The 14,628-nt window shown below is 40.4% G+C and overlaps 1 protein-coding gene across 1 annotated transcript in view; it reads right to left on the reverse strand.

The window, feature by feature from the left end:
• Window positions 1-7,159: 7,159 nt before the first annotated feature.
• LOC141108105 (UDP-N-acetylglucosamine transferase subunit ALG13-like) overlaps window positions 7,160-14,628 on the reverse strand; it is a 443,195-nt gene continuing 435,726 nt past the window's right edge. Inside the window, exon 26 of the mRNA XM_073599348.1 lies at window positions 7,160-7,287. The gene's annotated coding sequence lies outside the window, so the exon portion shown is untranslated. The remainder of the gene's footprint in view (window positions 7,288-14,628) is intronic.

Consider the following 14,628-nt stretch of genomic DNA (forward strand, 5'->3'; position numbering starts at 1 on the left):
CAGCAAGTGATATCACCTGTGATGTATTTCAGCTATCTTGCAAACCTGGCCTGTTGGTGGGTCCTGACGACTGGAGTTGAGAACCACTGCTCTATATTCTTCTGCGATTTCACCACCACAGTTACATACTTCAGCATATATATGCCGAAGCATGGGGGCAGCAGGGGCGGAGGAGCGATTTGCTCCTACCTTTTGCGGGTGGATGCCCCCATGCTTCGGCATATATTTTAGGCACAGGTTGAATTAAAAAATGTTTTATTTTTTACTATTTTTTTTTTGTATTTGCTTTGCAGGTATGGTAAGTCTTACTGTTATACTGTAATGTTAGTTTATTTTATTGTTAACCATCATTTGCTTAGCAGGTGCACCATTCAGTTGCAGCGCGGATTTATCTTGACAGCAACAGCGTTTGCTCCCACGATACATAAAGCCATGACTCCAGCGCTGTCGGAGGTGATTTCACCACCACAGTTAAAAAAAAAAAAAAAAAAAAAAAAGAGCATATATGCCAAAGCATGGGGGCAGCAGGGGCGGAGGAGCGATTTGCTCCTAACTTTTGGGGCGGATGCCCCCATGCTTCGGCATATATAAATGGTGCATGTATGCCCATCATTAGAAGTGGGTGGATGAAGGGAGGTATCCTAATGGTGGGCATACCCACCGATCAATCTTTTTTTCGTTCAGCCCACAGGCTGCATGAAAAAAAAAAAAAAATTACAATATATGCCCAACAAGGACCAGCAATGTACTGGTATGTTGCTGAACTTTGAGTGGTTATAACCATCATGTGACTCCTTACCGTCAGAATGGTTATCCAGCATATGAAGAGAGTAGAGAATACTTTGAGAGAGGAGGCTGTGACCCCCCTTACAACAAACCCATTCCCACGTCCAACCGATTTGCCCCATTAGCTGACCACACCCCTTATAAGGAAAATGGTTTTTTAGGCCAACGGGGGGAACAGAGATACCCCCCTCAGTCTTTTCAACCCCAACAAGGAGAGATGTGGAGGCAGCCGATACCCTACACTCCACCAAATGCCGGCCCTCGCAAGCGAAAAGAAAGAGAGGAAGGAGAGGGGGCAGGAGGGTACAAAAGGCCCAAACCACGGTAGGGAAGGGTATTTACAATCTGAGTCAAATCACTCTCAGTGAAGATGAGATTAAGGTCTTGGATCGAGGCTTAAAATTTGCCCCTATAAAAAACCTTAATAAATTTGATACTTATGTGAATATCCAGAAATTTGTTAGGTCTCTTAATATGAAAAAATATTTTTTGGCCCAACCTCATCATGGGACTAAACCGTCCATCTCTCAACACTCATCGTTACGCAATAAATCTACGTTTAACCCACAGAACACCGACAATAAACATTTAGAAGTGTTCAAAAATATGGTTTCGCATGATTTACATCAGTTAAAGGTTAAGAAAATTGTTGATCCTTTGTATATTAAGTGCGGGATCAAATCGCTCTCCGAGCGGAAGGATATAGTCATCCGTCCCGCCGACAAAGGGGGGGGTCTGGTCATTTTGAGCAGAGAATATTATCAGTCAGAAATGAGTCGTCTGCTTTCTGACCAAGACACCTACAGGATCCTTAGTAAAGACCCCATGTTAACATACAAGGATGAATTGCATGCTATTATTGAGGATGGCAGGGATCAAAAAATCCTCACCAAGAAGGAGGCAATGTATTTGGATCCTTTATTTTGCAGAACCCCTGTGATTTACTTTCTGCCCAAGATACATAAAGACATCGTCCACCCCCCTGGTCGACCCATCGTTAATGGGATCGACTCAGTGTCAGCTCGCCTTGGGCAATACATTGACCTCTTTTTGCAACCACTTGTTATTAAAACCCCTGCATACCTCAGAGACACTAAACATGTGATTCAGATTTTGGAAAGTTTAGATTGTTCTTCACCCACTTTTTTGGTCACAGCAGACGTCAGCTCTCTGTATACCATTATTGGTCACAGAGATGCTATGATGTCTGTCGAATGGGCTCTTTCCTCCTGCTCATTGTCTGGGAGGCATCAGGAATTCCTGTTGAGTTGTTTAAACTTCTGTTTAACCAAAAATTATTTTTGGTATAATAGGGATTTTTATTTACAGACAAGGAGAGTTGCTATGGGGGCCCGTTTTGCTCCCAGTGTGGCCAATTTATTTATGGCCCACTGGGAGGAAGAGGTAGTTTTTTCTAATAAGCCCCCAGAGCTCATTTGTTACCGTCGTTACATTGACGACCTTATTTTGATTTGGAGAGGAGATAGGGACAAACTTGACTTGTTTATTGATACTCTTAACACGAACCACAAAAATATTGTCTTGACTTGGACGGTTGACCAGGAAAAAATTGTTTTTCTTGATTTGACTATCAGTATTATACACAACCGTTTTATTACGACCAATTTTTTCAAACACGGACCGCAACTCGTACATCCCCCTGGGGAGTTGTCACCACCATTCCTGGTTGTGCAACATCCCCAGGGGTCAGTACATCAGGCTGCGTAGGAATTGCACCACGGAGGAGGATTTCTTGGTGCAATCAAACATTCTGACATCTAGGTTTGAACAAAAAGGATACGATCGTTCCAAGCTTGAGGAGGAGATCACTAAAGTCAGAAGTCTTGACAGAGGTGTTCTAGTTTCTGATACGGTCAGGGAAAAAGGTGGAGACGATCATAATTTCAAGATGGTGCTTGACTATAATGTGCAATATCGCACATTTGAGAAAATAGTACAGAAGAATTGGCCCATCTTGAAACAAGATAAAGTCTTAGGCCCAGTGCTCCCCGACCGCCCTCAGTTTATTTACAGGAAGGCTCCATCATTGAGGGACCGTCTGGCCCCTAGTGTTCTGAACCCTCCTGTTCCCTCTTCCGATAGGTTATTTTCTTTTCTGAGTGGTTTCTACGCATGCGGCAAATGCATTTCATGTAAGCATGCAAAGGGGAACATAAAGAAAAGGAAAAAATTCCTAGCCTCAGCTACTGGTAAGGAGTATGATATTAAACAGCTAATTACCTATGACACGGTAGGGGTCGTGTATATGCTGGAGTGTGGATGCCGGCTCCAGTATATAGGGAGAACATCCCGACCCCTACATGTGAGACTTGCCGAGCATGTTAACATTAAGAAAGGCCTGAAAACCCACAATGTCTCTAGACACTTCAAACTCCATCATCATCAGAACCCCAAAAGTTTGAGGTTTTGGGGTATTGAGAGGGTCACGAGACATTGGAGGGGGGGCAATTTCATAAGGCAACTAAGTAGGAGAGAATCTTACTGGATCTTTGAAACCAGGGTTCTTTGCCCTGAGGGGTTAAACGTTGATTTTGATACAAATTGTTTTATATCAGATCGCTGAATTTTATTTTATTTCATTTATATCTGATGACAGTGGCCGCGGATGACTCACTTTTTATCTCTATAGTGTTCTGATTTTTTATAATGATATTACTTTTTATATATATATGTTTTTATATATATATATATTTTTTATATTCAACTTTCCCCTTAGTATGGTAATATTCCATTTTAGGAATTATGCACTTGTCCCCCCAGGATTGATGCGTTTTTATTATCATAGCCATGTCTTTCCTTATTGCTCTTGGGAGATTCATTTCCGTTTGTTTTGTATTTTTGTATTAGGGGTTACGTCCGGATTGAGTTCCGGGTGATCCTTAGGTCATTTCCGTTTGGTGTACTGTAGCCATGGTTACTTACCTGGTATATAGCGCGGGTGCCCACGTCGTCCCTCATCTGCTGATGAAGTCCCCGCCCACTGGGACGCAACGCGTCCAGAACAAGGTAGCGTCGTGACGTCACCCGCGGCCACTGCGCATCTACTCTGCTGTTCGGAGGAACAGGAGATCGCCATCATTGTTTGTCTGCCATTACCAAGTACTTCACTTGTGAGTGTTTTATGATTTCTTATTTAGTAATAAAGATCATTTTATACGGAGAGCACTATTTTCGCCACTTTTATTTCCTACATGTCCTTATTGGAGTGTCCTGCATTGGGTCCTTGATGGTCATTGATGAAGATTTGTGTAGCCATATTTGCATAGTATATGCCAAGAGCGCTCATGACCCTCTATAATCAAAGGGTCCACAGCACCAGGTGAGAGGCCATTTGTTTCTGTGGTGGTGGGCTCCTGGAATCACCATTTGCAAGCATACAGTCCTTTCTACCTTGAAGATCTGTTTGGACCTGATTACATGGACTTTTATATATTTTCTCTACACCGTGGTGGATTGTATTGTGTTCTATCTCAATTTCATTCCATTTTCTCCATTTATTTAGCGCTGCACTGTCTGTTTGTTGTTGTCTATGGCCTAAGAAACTGGAAGCTACAAGCATTTCATGACTTAGATTTCGCCGGATGTAAACAGCGCCATTGGGAAATTGGGAAAGCATTTTATCACACCGATCTTGGTGTGGTCAGATGCTTTGAGAGCAGAGGAGAGATCTAGGGTCTAATAGACCCCAATTTTTTCAAAAAAAGAGTACCTGTCACTACCTATTGCTATCATAGGGGATATTTACATTCCCTGAGTAAACAATAAAAATGATAAAAAAAAAAAAAAAAAAAAGAAAGAAACAGTTTAAAAATAAGATAAAAAAGCAAAAAAGCACCCCTGTTCCACCCTGCTCTCCGGCAAAGGTGAACACAAGCGTCGGCCTGGCGTCAAATGTAAACAGCAATTGCACCATGCATGTGAGGTATCACCACGAAGGTTAGATCAAGGGAAGTAATTTTAGCAGTTGTCCTCCTCTGTAAATCTAAAGTAGTAACCTGTAAAGACTTTTAAAAATGTATGTAGTTTGTCGCTACTGCACGTTTGTGCACAATTTTAAAGCATGTCGTGTTTCGTATCCATGTACTCGGCCTAAGATCATCTTTTTTATTTCATCAAACATTTGGGCAATATAGTGTGTTTTAGTGCATTAAAATTAAAAAAAGTGTGTTTTTTCCTCAAAAAAATGTGTTTGAAAAATCGATGTGCAAATACTGTGTGAAAAAAAAAATTAAACACCCACCATTTTAACCTGTAGGGCCTTTGCTTTAAAAACTATATAATGTTTGGGGGTTCAAAGTAATTTTCTTGCAACCCCCCAAATGACCCCATTTTGGAAAGTAGACACACAAGCTATTTGCTGAGAGGCATGTCGAGTCCATGGAATATTTTATATTGTGACACAAGTTGCGGGAAAAACACTTTTTTTTTTTGCACAAAGTTGTCACTAAATGATATATTGCGCAAACATGCCATGGGCATATGTGAAATTACACCCCAAAATACATTCGGTTGCTTCTCCTGAGTACAGGGATACCACGTATGAGACTTTTTGGGAGCCTAGCCAAGTACGGGACCCCGAAAACCAAACACCACCTTCGGGGTTTCTAAGGGTGTAAATTTTTTATTTCACAACTCCCCCCCCCCCCAAATGACCCCATTTTGGAAAGTAGACACCCCAAGCTATTTGCTGAGAGGTATGGTGAGTATTTTTGCAGACCTCGCTTTTTGTCACAAAGTTTTGAAAATTGAAAAAAGAAAAAAAAATACATTCTTTTCTTTCTTCATTTTCAAAAACAAATGAGCTGCAAAATACTCACCATGCCTCTCAGCAAATAGCTTGGGGTGTCTGCTTTACAAAATAGGGTAATTTGGGGGGGGGTTGTGCCATCTTAGCATTTTATGGCCTTCAAAACTGTGATAGGTAGTGAGGAGTGAAATCAAAAATTTACGCCCTTAGAAATCCTAAAGACGGTGATTGGTTTTCGGGGGCCCCGTACGCGGCTAGCAAAAAGTCCCACACATGTGGTATCCCCGTACTCAGGAGAAGCAGCAAAATATATTTTGGGGTGCAATTCCACATATAACCATGGCATGTGTGAGCAATGTATCATTTAGTGACAACTTATTATTGCAATATTTTTTTTTTTGTTTGTCATTATTCAATCACTTGGGACAAAAAAATAAAATATACAATGGGCTCAACATGCCTCAGCAATTTCCTTGGGGTGTCTACTTTCCAAAATGGGGTCATTTGGGGGGGGGGGTGTTGTACTGCCCTGCCATTTTAGCACCTCAAGAAATGATAGGCAGTCAAAAACTAAAAGCTGTGTAAATTCCAGAAAATGTACCCTAGTTTGTAGATGCTATAACTTTTGCGCAAACCAATAAATATACGCTTATTGACTTTTTTTTTACCAAAGACATGTGGCTGAATACATTTTGGCCTAAATGTATGACTAAAATTTAGTTTATTGGATTGTTTTTATAACAAAAAGTTGAAAATATAATTTTTTTCAAAATTTTCTGTCTTTTTCCGTTTATAGCACAAAAAATAAAAACCACAGAGGTGATCAAATACCATCAAAAGAAAGCTCAAATTGTGCGAAGAAAAGGACGTAAATTTTGTTTGGGTACAACATTGCATAACCGCGCAATTAGCAGTTAAAGCGACGCAGTGCCAAATTGTAAAAAGTGCTCTGGTCAGGAAGGGGGTAAAACCTTTCGGGGCTGAAGTGGTTAAATGATTTTAGCAAATGGCTGCAATATAACAAAGAGTGAAAAATTTAAGGGGGTGTGAATACTTTCCGTCCCGTGTGTGTGTGTGTGTGTGTGTGTGTGTGTGTGTGTGTGTGTGTGTATATATATATATATATATATATATATATATATATATATTAACCAGGACAACAAAAATTCTTATCTTAATGTTTTGGCCAAACATATTTCTTCCAACAAATCATCTTCTTCATTATGATGGGCCAGTGTCAAAAAAACATTCTGTATCTAGCAAGGTTTTTATGCTTACTTATTTATTGTGCTAGTGAAAGAACACCAATTAGAATCAACTTTAGTGCAAATGTGATACACCAATTACATAAATACCCACATAACAAAATAGAAACCACAAACAAAAACACACCCATCAAATTGTAATACACATGTTGACAAACATTGCTTTAGTACTAAAATGCAGACAGGTAAAAGAAAAAGTTCAAATTATAGTATTGCAATTTTGAGTTTTAGAAATTGTATCCAACTGTGTTTTGGTATTCTGCACAACAGTTTGCATATGGAAGTAATGCTGTGAAGTATCAACTGATCAACTGGTGAACTCTTGTCCTGTTCGATGAAGAGTGCTGATGCAGAAATTCCAAGATAGCATGTCTCTTTTGCAGTACTGAATCTGAGAGTCATCAACAGATGCAGGATATTGTTAAGCAACAGGTTTGGATTCCTAATGGTGATGGTTATTGAAGTTGGCTATTGAAGTAAAACAAAAAGCTATTAAACAAAGAGCTTTGATTAGTTCTTCACAGTAAAAATAGAGTTGCATTCATTCTAAATCCAGCCCCTTCCAACAATTTAGTCCAAAGGCTAAAGTCTAGGACACCTTTTTCTGGTCCACAGTGGAAGAATCCGCCCAGTTTTGAAACCAGAAATACTCAAAACCTGTAAGAAAAAGTTTTTTTTATGCAACACTGAAACCGACTGTATTCCATAATAAGAATTAACAATGACTATTTACTCATCAAACTGACGTTACAACAATACAACATTTAATGTGCAACCATAACATAAAGAATATAATAGAGTGATTAATGTAGCTCAATTTTATTCCTCAGATAATTAATTCAGTAAGCTAAAAGGTAATCACGTTGTGGTATGACCTGCCCTGTCAGACATCTCTTTGGAATTCAGAAGAGGGTTTAATAGTACAAAAAGAACAAGCTAGAAATTCAAAGAGTGGGTGAGGGCTGTTTCATTGCACAAAGAGAACAAGCTTTATTGTGTGACATTTAACAAACTATGTTGTATGCTTAATAAAGCAAACCTGTGCCCACCATAAACAAAGAAATTTACACTGGCATACTGTGGCTATCTCCAGATGCCTGCATACCTGGTTTAACATTTAGTACATCTCCTGAGATTAAATGAATCCTGGAGTGCGCTATGAAACAAATATTGGCCAGCACTCACTATAGGCAGCCTAGCCCTGCCCCCTCTCACACCTCACTATTGGCTTGCTGCTATGATGAGCAGCCTTAACCAGCATTGAGATGGAAGCTCTCAACCAGAAAAGCCGATTGATATTTGCATAGTAGTGCACCCTGGATATTCAGGGAAACAGCTGCATCTTTAAAACGGTCTGTTTTTTTACTTAAGGGTAGCTGTACTTTTAGATACCCCTTCTAACACTTACCTGCCTCCATTCCTGAGATCTAAAAAAAAACAAAAAAAAAAAGTCATACTAGATTTCAGCTTTAAGCCCTAGGAACAGATGAAGACTACGTGGGCAAGTGTAGCAATCCGTCAGGGAGACTATAAGCAGGCTGCACAGCAACACCCTCGCAGTTCATTGAGAACTACAAGCCATCTGCTGGCATGGCCTAGGATACCTGTAGTTCATTAATTCACAGGAAACTAAATGAATGACGCAGCTGTGTAGGTGGAGTGCCGCGCTGTTTTTAAAAGTGACAGTGGGTGCAGGGAGAAGGCTCCCCGCCCATTGTGAAAGAGGGGGGGAGTGCTGGTGGCGGGTAGTGGGTGTATAGGAGCATGTTACTCACCAAGTATGGGTGTGACACGAAACATGCTCCTAAAAGTGAACATATCCTTTGATATGCAATATTATAGATTTTTTGATTTTCTATAAATTAAAATATATACCTTTGAAAGCCATATCTTGGAGTACAGGAGAAGACATAGGCAGAATATTCATAGACCATGAGTTGTAGGCTCATAAATTCAGGTGATTGGACACTGGCAAAGCTCTTGAGCGCGCTTCCGTTATAACCCTTCCTCACTACGAGTCCTTGGTTATTCAGTATTGCATGCTACAAAACTAAGGAATAGAGGGGGGGTGGTGTCCTGTACTGTACAAGGCATAGTATTCATAGACCATGGGACATCCCCAATCAATATATGAGGGGTGGGTAAAATGCAGGCAATAGGGATGTGGCTACAGGTCCCCACATATATTACACATAGAGTGTATTATAGTATATATATATATATATATATATATATATATACACACACACACACACACATACATACACACACGGACACTATATACTATTTATACACACACTTGTGCTCATAGGTTTACATACCCTGGCAGAATTTGTGATTTCTTGGCCATTTTTCAGAGAATATGAATGATGACACAAAAACATTTTTCACTCATGGTTAGTGTTTGGCTGAAGCCATTTATGATCAATCAACTGTGTTTACTCTTTAAATCATAATGATTATCAGGCCAAAATCACCAGTGTTTAAACTTTTGATCAGGGTCATTTAGCTTGTTTCTGTTGTCATCATGATTTAAAAAGAGTAAAAACAGTTGATTGTGTTCAGAAACGGTGAAACGGTGTTCAGAATTAAGCAATAACATTCAAATTCATGTTAAATAGAAGTCTGTATACACATGCCATCATTTAAAGTGCCTTTGATTAACCCCAAATAATGTGCAGCTGTTCTTGTAGGTCCTGCCTGACATTCTTAATCGCATCCTACATCAAAAGCCATGATCCACAGAGAGCTTCCAAAGCATCCGAGGGATCTCATTGTTAAAAGGTATCAGGCAGGAGAAGAGTACAAAAGAATTTCCAAGATATACCATGGAACACAGTGAAGACAGTTATCAAATGGAGAAAATATGGCACAACAGTGACATTACCAAAAACTGGATGTCCCACCAAAATTGATAAAAAGATGAGAAGAAAACCGATCAGGGAGGCTGCCAAGAGGCTTACAGTGACATTAAAGGAGCTGCAGTAATATCTGGCAAGTACTGGCTGTGTGGTACATGTGACAACAAATTCCCATATTCTTTATATGTCTGGGCTATAGGGTAGAGTTGCAAGAGCTTTTTAAGAAAAACATCCAAGCCGGGCTAAATTTTGCAAAAAAACATCAAGCCCCTCAAGTATGTGGGAAAGTGTGTTCCAGTCAATATTGGCACAAAACCTTCAGGCTTTTGCAAGCAAGCTGAACATGAAGTGGAACTTCATCTTTCAGCATAACAACGACCCAAAGCATACATCTAAATCAACAAAGGAATGGCCGAGCCAGAAGAAGATAAAATAAAATGGTGTTTTAACAAAGTATTAGTTTAAGGGTGTGCACACTTATGCAACCATATTATTTTAGTTTTTTATTTTTACTTTATTCCACCTAAAAGATTTCAGTGTGTTCTTTAACTGAGTTGTACAGTTTATAGGTCACATTAAAAGGTGGGAAAAAGTTCTGAAATTATTTATCTTTCTATTTTTTTTACATCACAGAAACCAGACATCTTAACGGGGGGGAGAGGGGGAGAGAGAGGGAGTTTACTGAACACATAAAGCAGCCATCCATCTGGCAAGAGAATTGAAAGACATGGTACTGAATACAACTCACATCCTAGATCTGGCACAAACCATTCCTCAGGTGAACACAACAACCACAAGATGACTCCAAACCTCTCAATCCAAAAACAATATAATCAACCCAAAAACAGGGCTAAGAAGCTGGCAAGAATGGAGGAAACCCCCAGCACCAAGATGGGACATCAAGACCACCACAAAGCAGAGAAATGGAGAAGTTAAAGGGGTTGTAAAGGGTTTTTTTTTTCTTTTTTTAAACAAACATGTCATGTCTCCTGTATGCAGTTCGTTTTGCACAGAGTGGCAACGGGCCTCTTCTGGGGTCCCTCAGCGCCGCTCCTGGCTCGTCCACGCTGGAGAACGTTTTCCTTGGTGGACACCCATGCGGGCACACTCCCGAGACCCGCATCTTCACACAGAATGCAGGACTCTGCCCTGCCCCCCAGGGATGCATTCCATAGAATGCATTAAGGTGAAAAACCATGGGGGTTTACAATTGCTCAAAAAGCAATAAAGAACGTAACAACCACTCATAATCCGGTTTGTCCCAGGTAATTAGCCCATTACAAGGTATATTAACACAAAATGATATCACTAATTTTCAGGAGTTGGAACATTCAAGGCTTCAGCCTTTAGATCCAAAGTAAATGACCCATACTTTACACACAGATTAAGATTGACATTCAAATCCTCCTGGAAACATGGATCAGGCCACAGGATAAACCTCTAGTACCTACTGGCTAAAGGAAATGCTCTAATCCCACACAGAAGGATAGAAACCTAAAACAGGGTCAGTGTTCAGAAGGAACACTAGTTACGTATAAGGAGGAGCTACAAGAGAACATCAGAGCAATCAAAAAAGGAGAGCCACATCTGGATAAGAATAAGCAGTTCCATCCTCACCTCTCAGTCTGACATCTACCTGTATGCAGAATACATTGCCCGGACAGTCCCCATACTTCGGACCAGATACCTATGAGGTCCTACAAAGTGAGGCTAACCACTTCCAATCCCTAGGACAAGTGCTCAAGTCTGGGAGACCTCAACGCTAGGACAGGAAGTGAAAAGGACTATATAACTTCCACAGGCAACACATACATACAATAAACAAGAATGGAAGAAAACTGACAAATTTGTGTCGGGAGTCTAGGGCTCTACATCCGTAGTGGCTGCACCAAGGGAGACTCTCTGGGAAGATTCACATTATTCTCCCACCAGACTTCTCTCTGCAACCTACCACCCTCATTTAAATGGTCCAAACAGTCTACCACAAAATAAAAAGGTAACTGACAGACATGGAACAAAAAAATGAAACAAATAAAAAAAAAAAAAAAAAAAAAAAAAAAAAAACTTTCAATACACCACCTATGAGGTAAACTCATCTGGCGTGAACCAGAAGGACTTGCACAAAATACACACCACTGCAGAAACATCCCAACTGAGAAAAGTAAACTACAAGAAACCATCCAGCGAACAATCCAATAAATGGTTTGACAGATAATGCAAAGCATTGAGGTACACCTTATGGATAGTCTCCAATAACAAGCACAGAGACCCTAAAAGCACTGCTCTAAGGACAGCCCATGGCATCCTACAGAAAAAATACAAGCAAACCCTTAAAAAGAAAAAACAACCTGCAACAGTTAGAAGAGGTGCTTCAGAAAAACTTTCTGGGAAATAAAGGAAGAATATTGTCTTATCACCCAGGAAAAAAGAACACCCACATCCAAAATGGCGACATCGGGCTTAAGAACTTTCTAGAGAATCCAAGTCTACCCATTTTACACAATCTATGCAGCTTATAATAAATCCTATGTAAATATTTTAATTGAATCACCTAGTCTCCGACCGCTATAACCTCAGAAAGCTGGTTCCCCAACACTTTCACCCAAGGGTCATCCTGTAATATTGGTATATCTGGCTGCCACTGAGTTTTGATCTTATCTATACGTGAAGTAGAGGAGGATATTAACAACTAGTAATATCTAGAAACCAGCTTGGACTTATTTTCAAATAACAAGGTTTCCAGTTCCCAGGGTTGAAGTAGAACATCCCGCAACCCAAATTGGGCTGCTACCGCATGACGTAATTGTATATAAGTGAAGAAATAAGTGCTAGGTATGCCCAGTTCAGCCCTCAATGTTGAAAATTATTTAAAAGTCCCAGAGGAGAATAGCTGGTGAACATACTTGGGCCCAATGTTATACTTCTGGAAGCTTAGTGAGCTCTGACAAAATCTGGTTAAATCACAAGGAGGCATTCAGAGATTGGGCAAGAAGAGCCATTCATCTTACAAATGTGAAACATTTTAAAAGGAGAGTTTCAAAATGGCCGCACCAGCAGAATGGGGTCCATTTCTGTAAAGCAAGTTGATCAGAGCTTCATACAAATGCATGAGGGTAGCCTGGGATTTCCACTGAAGCATTATTTCAGGGAAGAACCACCCATGGATGTGGATTAGCTGAGAAGCCAAATAGTAGGATTGTAAGTTGGGTAGTGCTAACCTGCCTCCATGCATCAATTATAAGGTTTTTAGGGATATTCTAGGTGTGATGAAACCCCAGAGAAATTAGGTCAACAGGGTATTGAATATCTGTAAAAATCTTGTTGGGCAAGAAAATCGGAGCATGCCGGCTTAACAACTTTAATAACCTCTAAAAAGATATTCCAGAAGAGGCACTAACTGTGGAACAAAGACATCAAAAGGACTAAATGATATAGAGTTAAAAATCAAGGACTTCCAAAACCCCCTAGATATAAAAGGTTACAGTACAAAAAATAATGGAGAAAATGTAATACCTGCAAACTAAAAAAGTCAGTGGAATGGATGGTATCCTGCCAGAGGTGATTAAACATGGCTCCCCAGATGTACATGCTGTAATATATAAAGTGTTCAATCTGGTCCTGAGTGCTGGTTGCTACCCCTAAAGTATGGAACCAAGGCCTCATAACACCCATTCATAAGAGTGGAGACCAGTATGATCCAGCCAACTACAGAGAGATATGTGTCAGCAGTACACTTGGAAAACTATTCAACAGGATCCTGAACAAAAAGTATCCTCAACTTCTTGACAAAACAGAACGTCCTCAGCAGTCTCATCAAGAACCATGCACACAATGCAAAATATGGAAACGTTCGCTTGTTTTGAGGACTTTAAGAAGGTCTTTGACTCAAACTATTGGAGCGTGGAATAGGAAGGAAAACATATGATGTCATCAAGAGTTCATATACCGAGAACAGCTGCAGCATAAAGGTGAATGGGAAAAGAACAGATTACTTTTGACAGGCCCATGGAGTCTGACAGGGCTGCAGCCTTATGCCGTGTACACACGGTCAGACTTACCAACGGGACAAGCTCCATCGGCATTTCCGATGGAAAAAATGAGAGCATGTTCTCTAAGTCCATCGGAAATGCCGACAGAAAAAGTCTAATGGGGCATACACACGGTCGGATTATCTGACCAAAAGCTCCCATCTGACTTTTTCTGTCAGAAATTCTGACCGTGTGTACGCGGCATAAGTCCAACCCTCTTTAACATCTACATCACCTGGACTGTTTCTAAATGACACCGAGGTAAAGTTCCTGCTGTATACGAATGACTTTCTACTACAGTCACCAACAGAGAATGGACTACAAGACCACCTGGAAGGGCCAGAGAAATACAGTGCCACATGGGCACTACCTAACAACTCAAAGAAAACAAAAAAATTACGCTCTTTTACAAAGGAAGAACACAAAACAGACAAAAAGCCCTCTCCTAACCTTAAACAAGTGCAGTCTTAAAGAAACTAACAGCTCCACATACCTCAGCATAGAAATCAACCAATCAGGAAGTTTCAAGTCAGCCATAGAGGCCCTAAAAGACCAGGCATGCAGAGCCTTCTTTGCCATCATGAGACAGCTGTGCCACCTAAAACCACTGGTCAGAGTCTGGTTTAGAACCTTTAACAATGGCATCACCCCAATCCTTTATGGCAGTGAAGTTTGGGATCCTGTCACCTACTCAGACCAATCAAAATAGGACTCCAGCCCAACAGAAATATTTCATCTGGAATTCTGCAAGCACCACCTCCAAGTTCATTGGATCACGGGTAATATTACCCATTGCCCGTGATCAATGGCTACATACTTTATTAATAGCCATGACGTTCCAAAGTTAAAGCGGGGGTTCACCCACACCGCCAAAAAAAAAAAAATTAAAAGCCAGCAGCTACAAATACTGCAGCTGCTGA

The sequence above is a fragment of the Aquarana catesbeiana genome, linkage group LG09, assembly GCF_042186555.1.
Source record: "Aquarana catesbeiana isolate 2022-GZ linkage group LG09, ASM4218655v1, whole genome shotgun sequence".
Taxonomy (NCBI): Eukaryota; Metazoa; Chordata; class Amphibia; order Anura; family Ranidae; genus Aquarana; species Aquarana catesbeiana.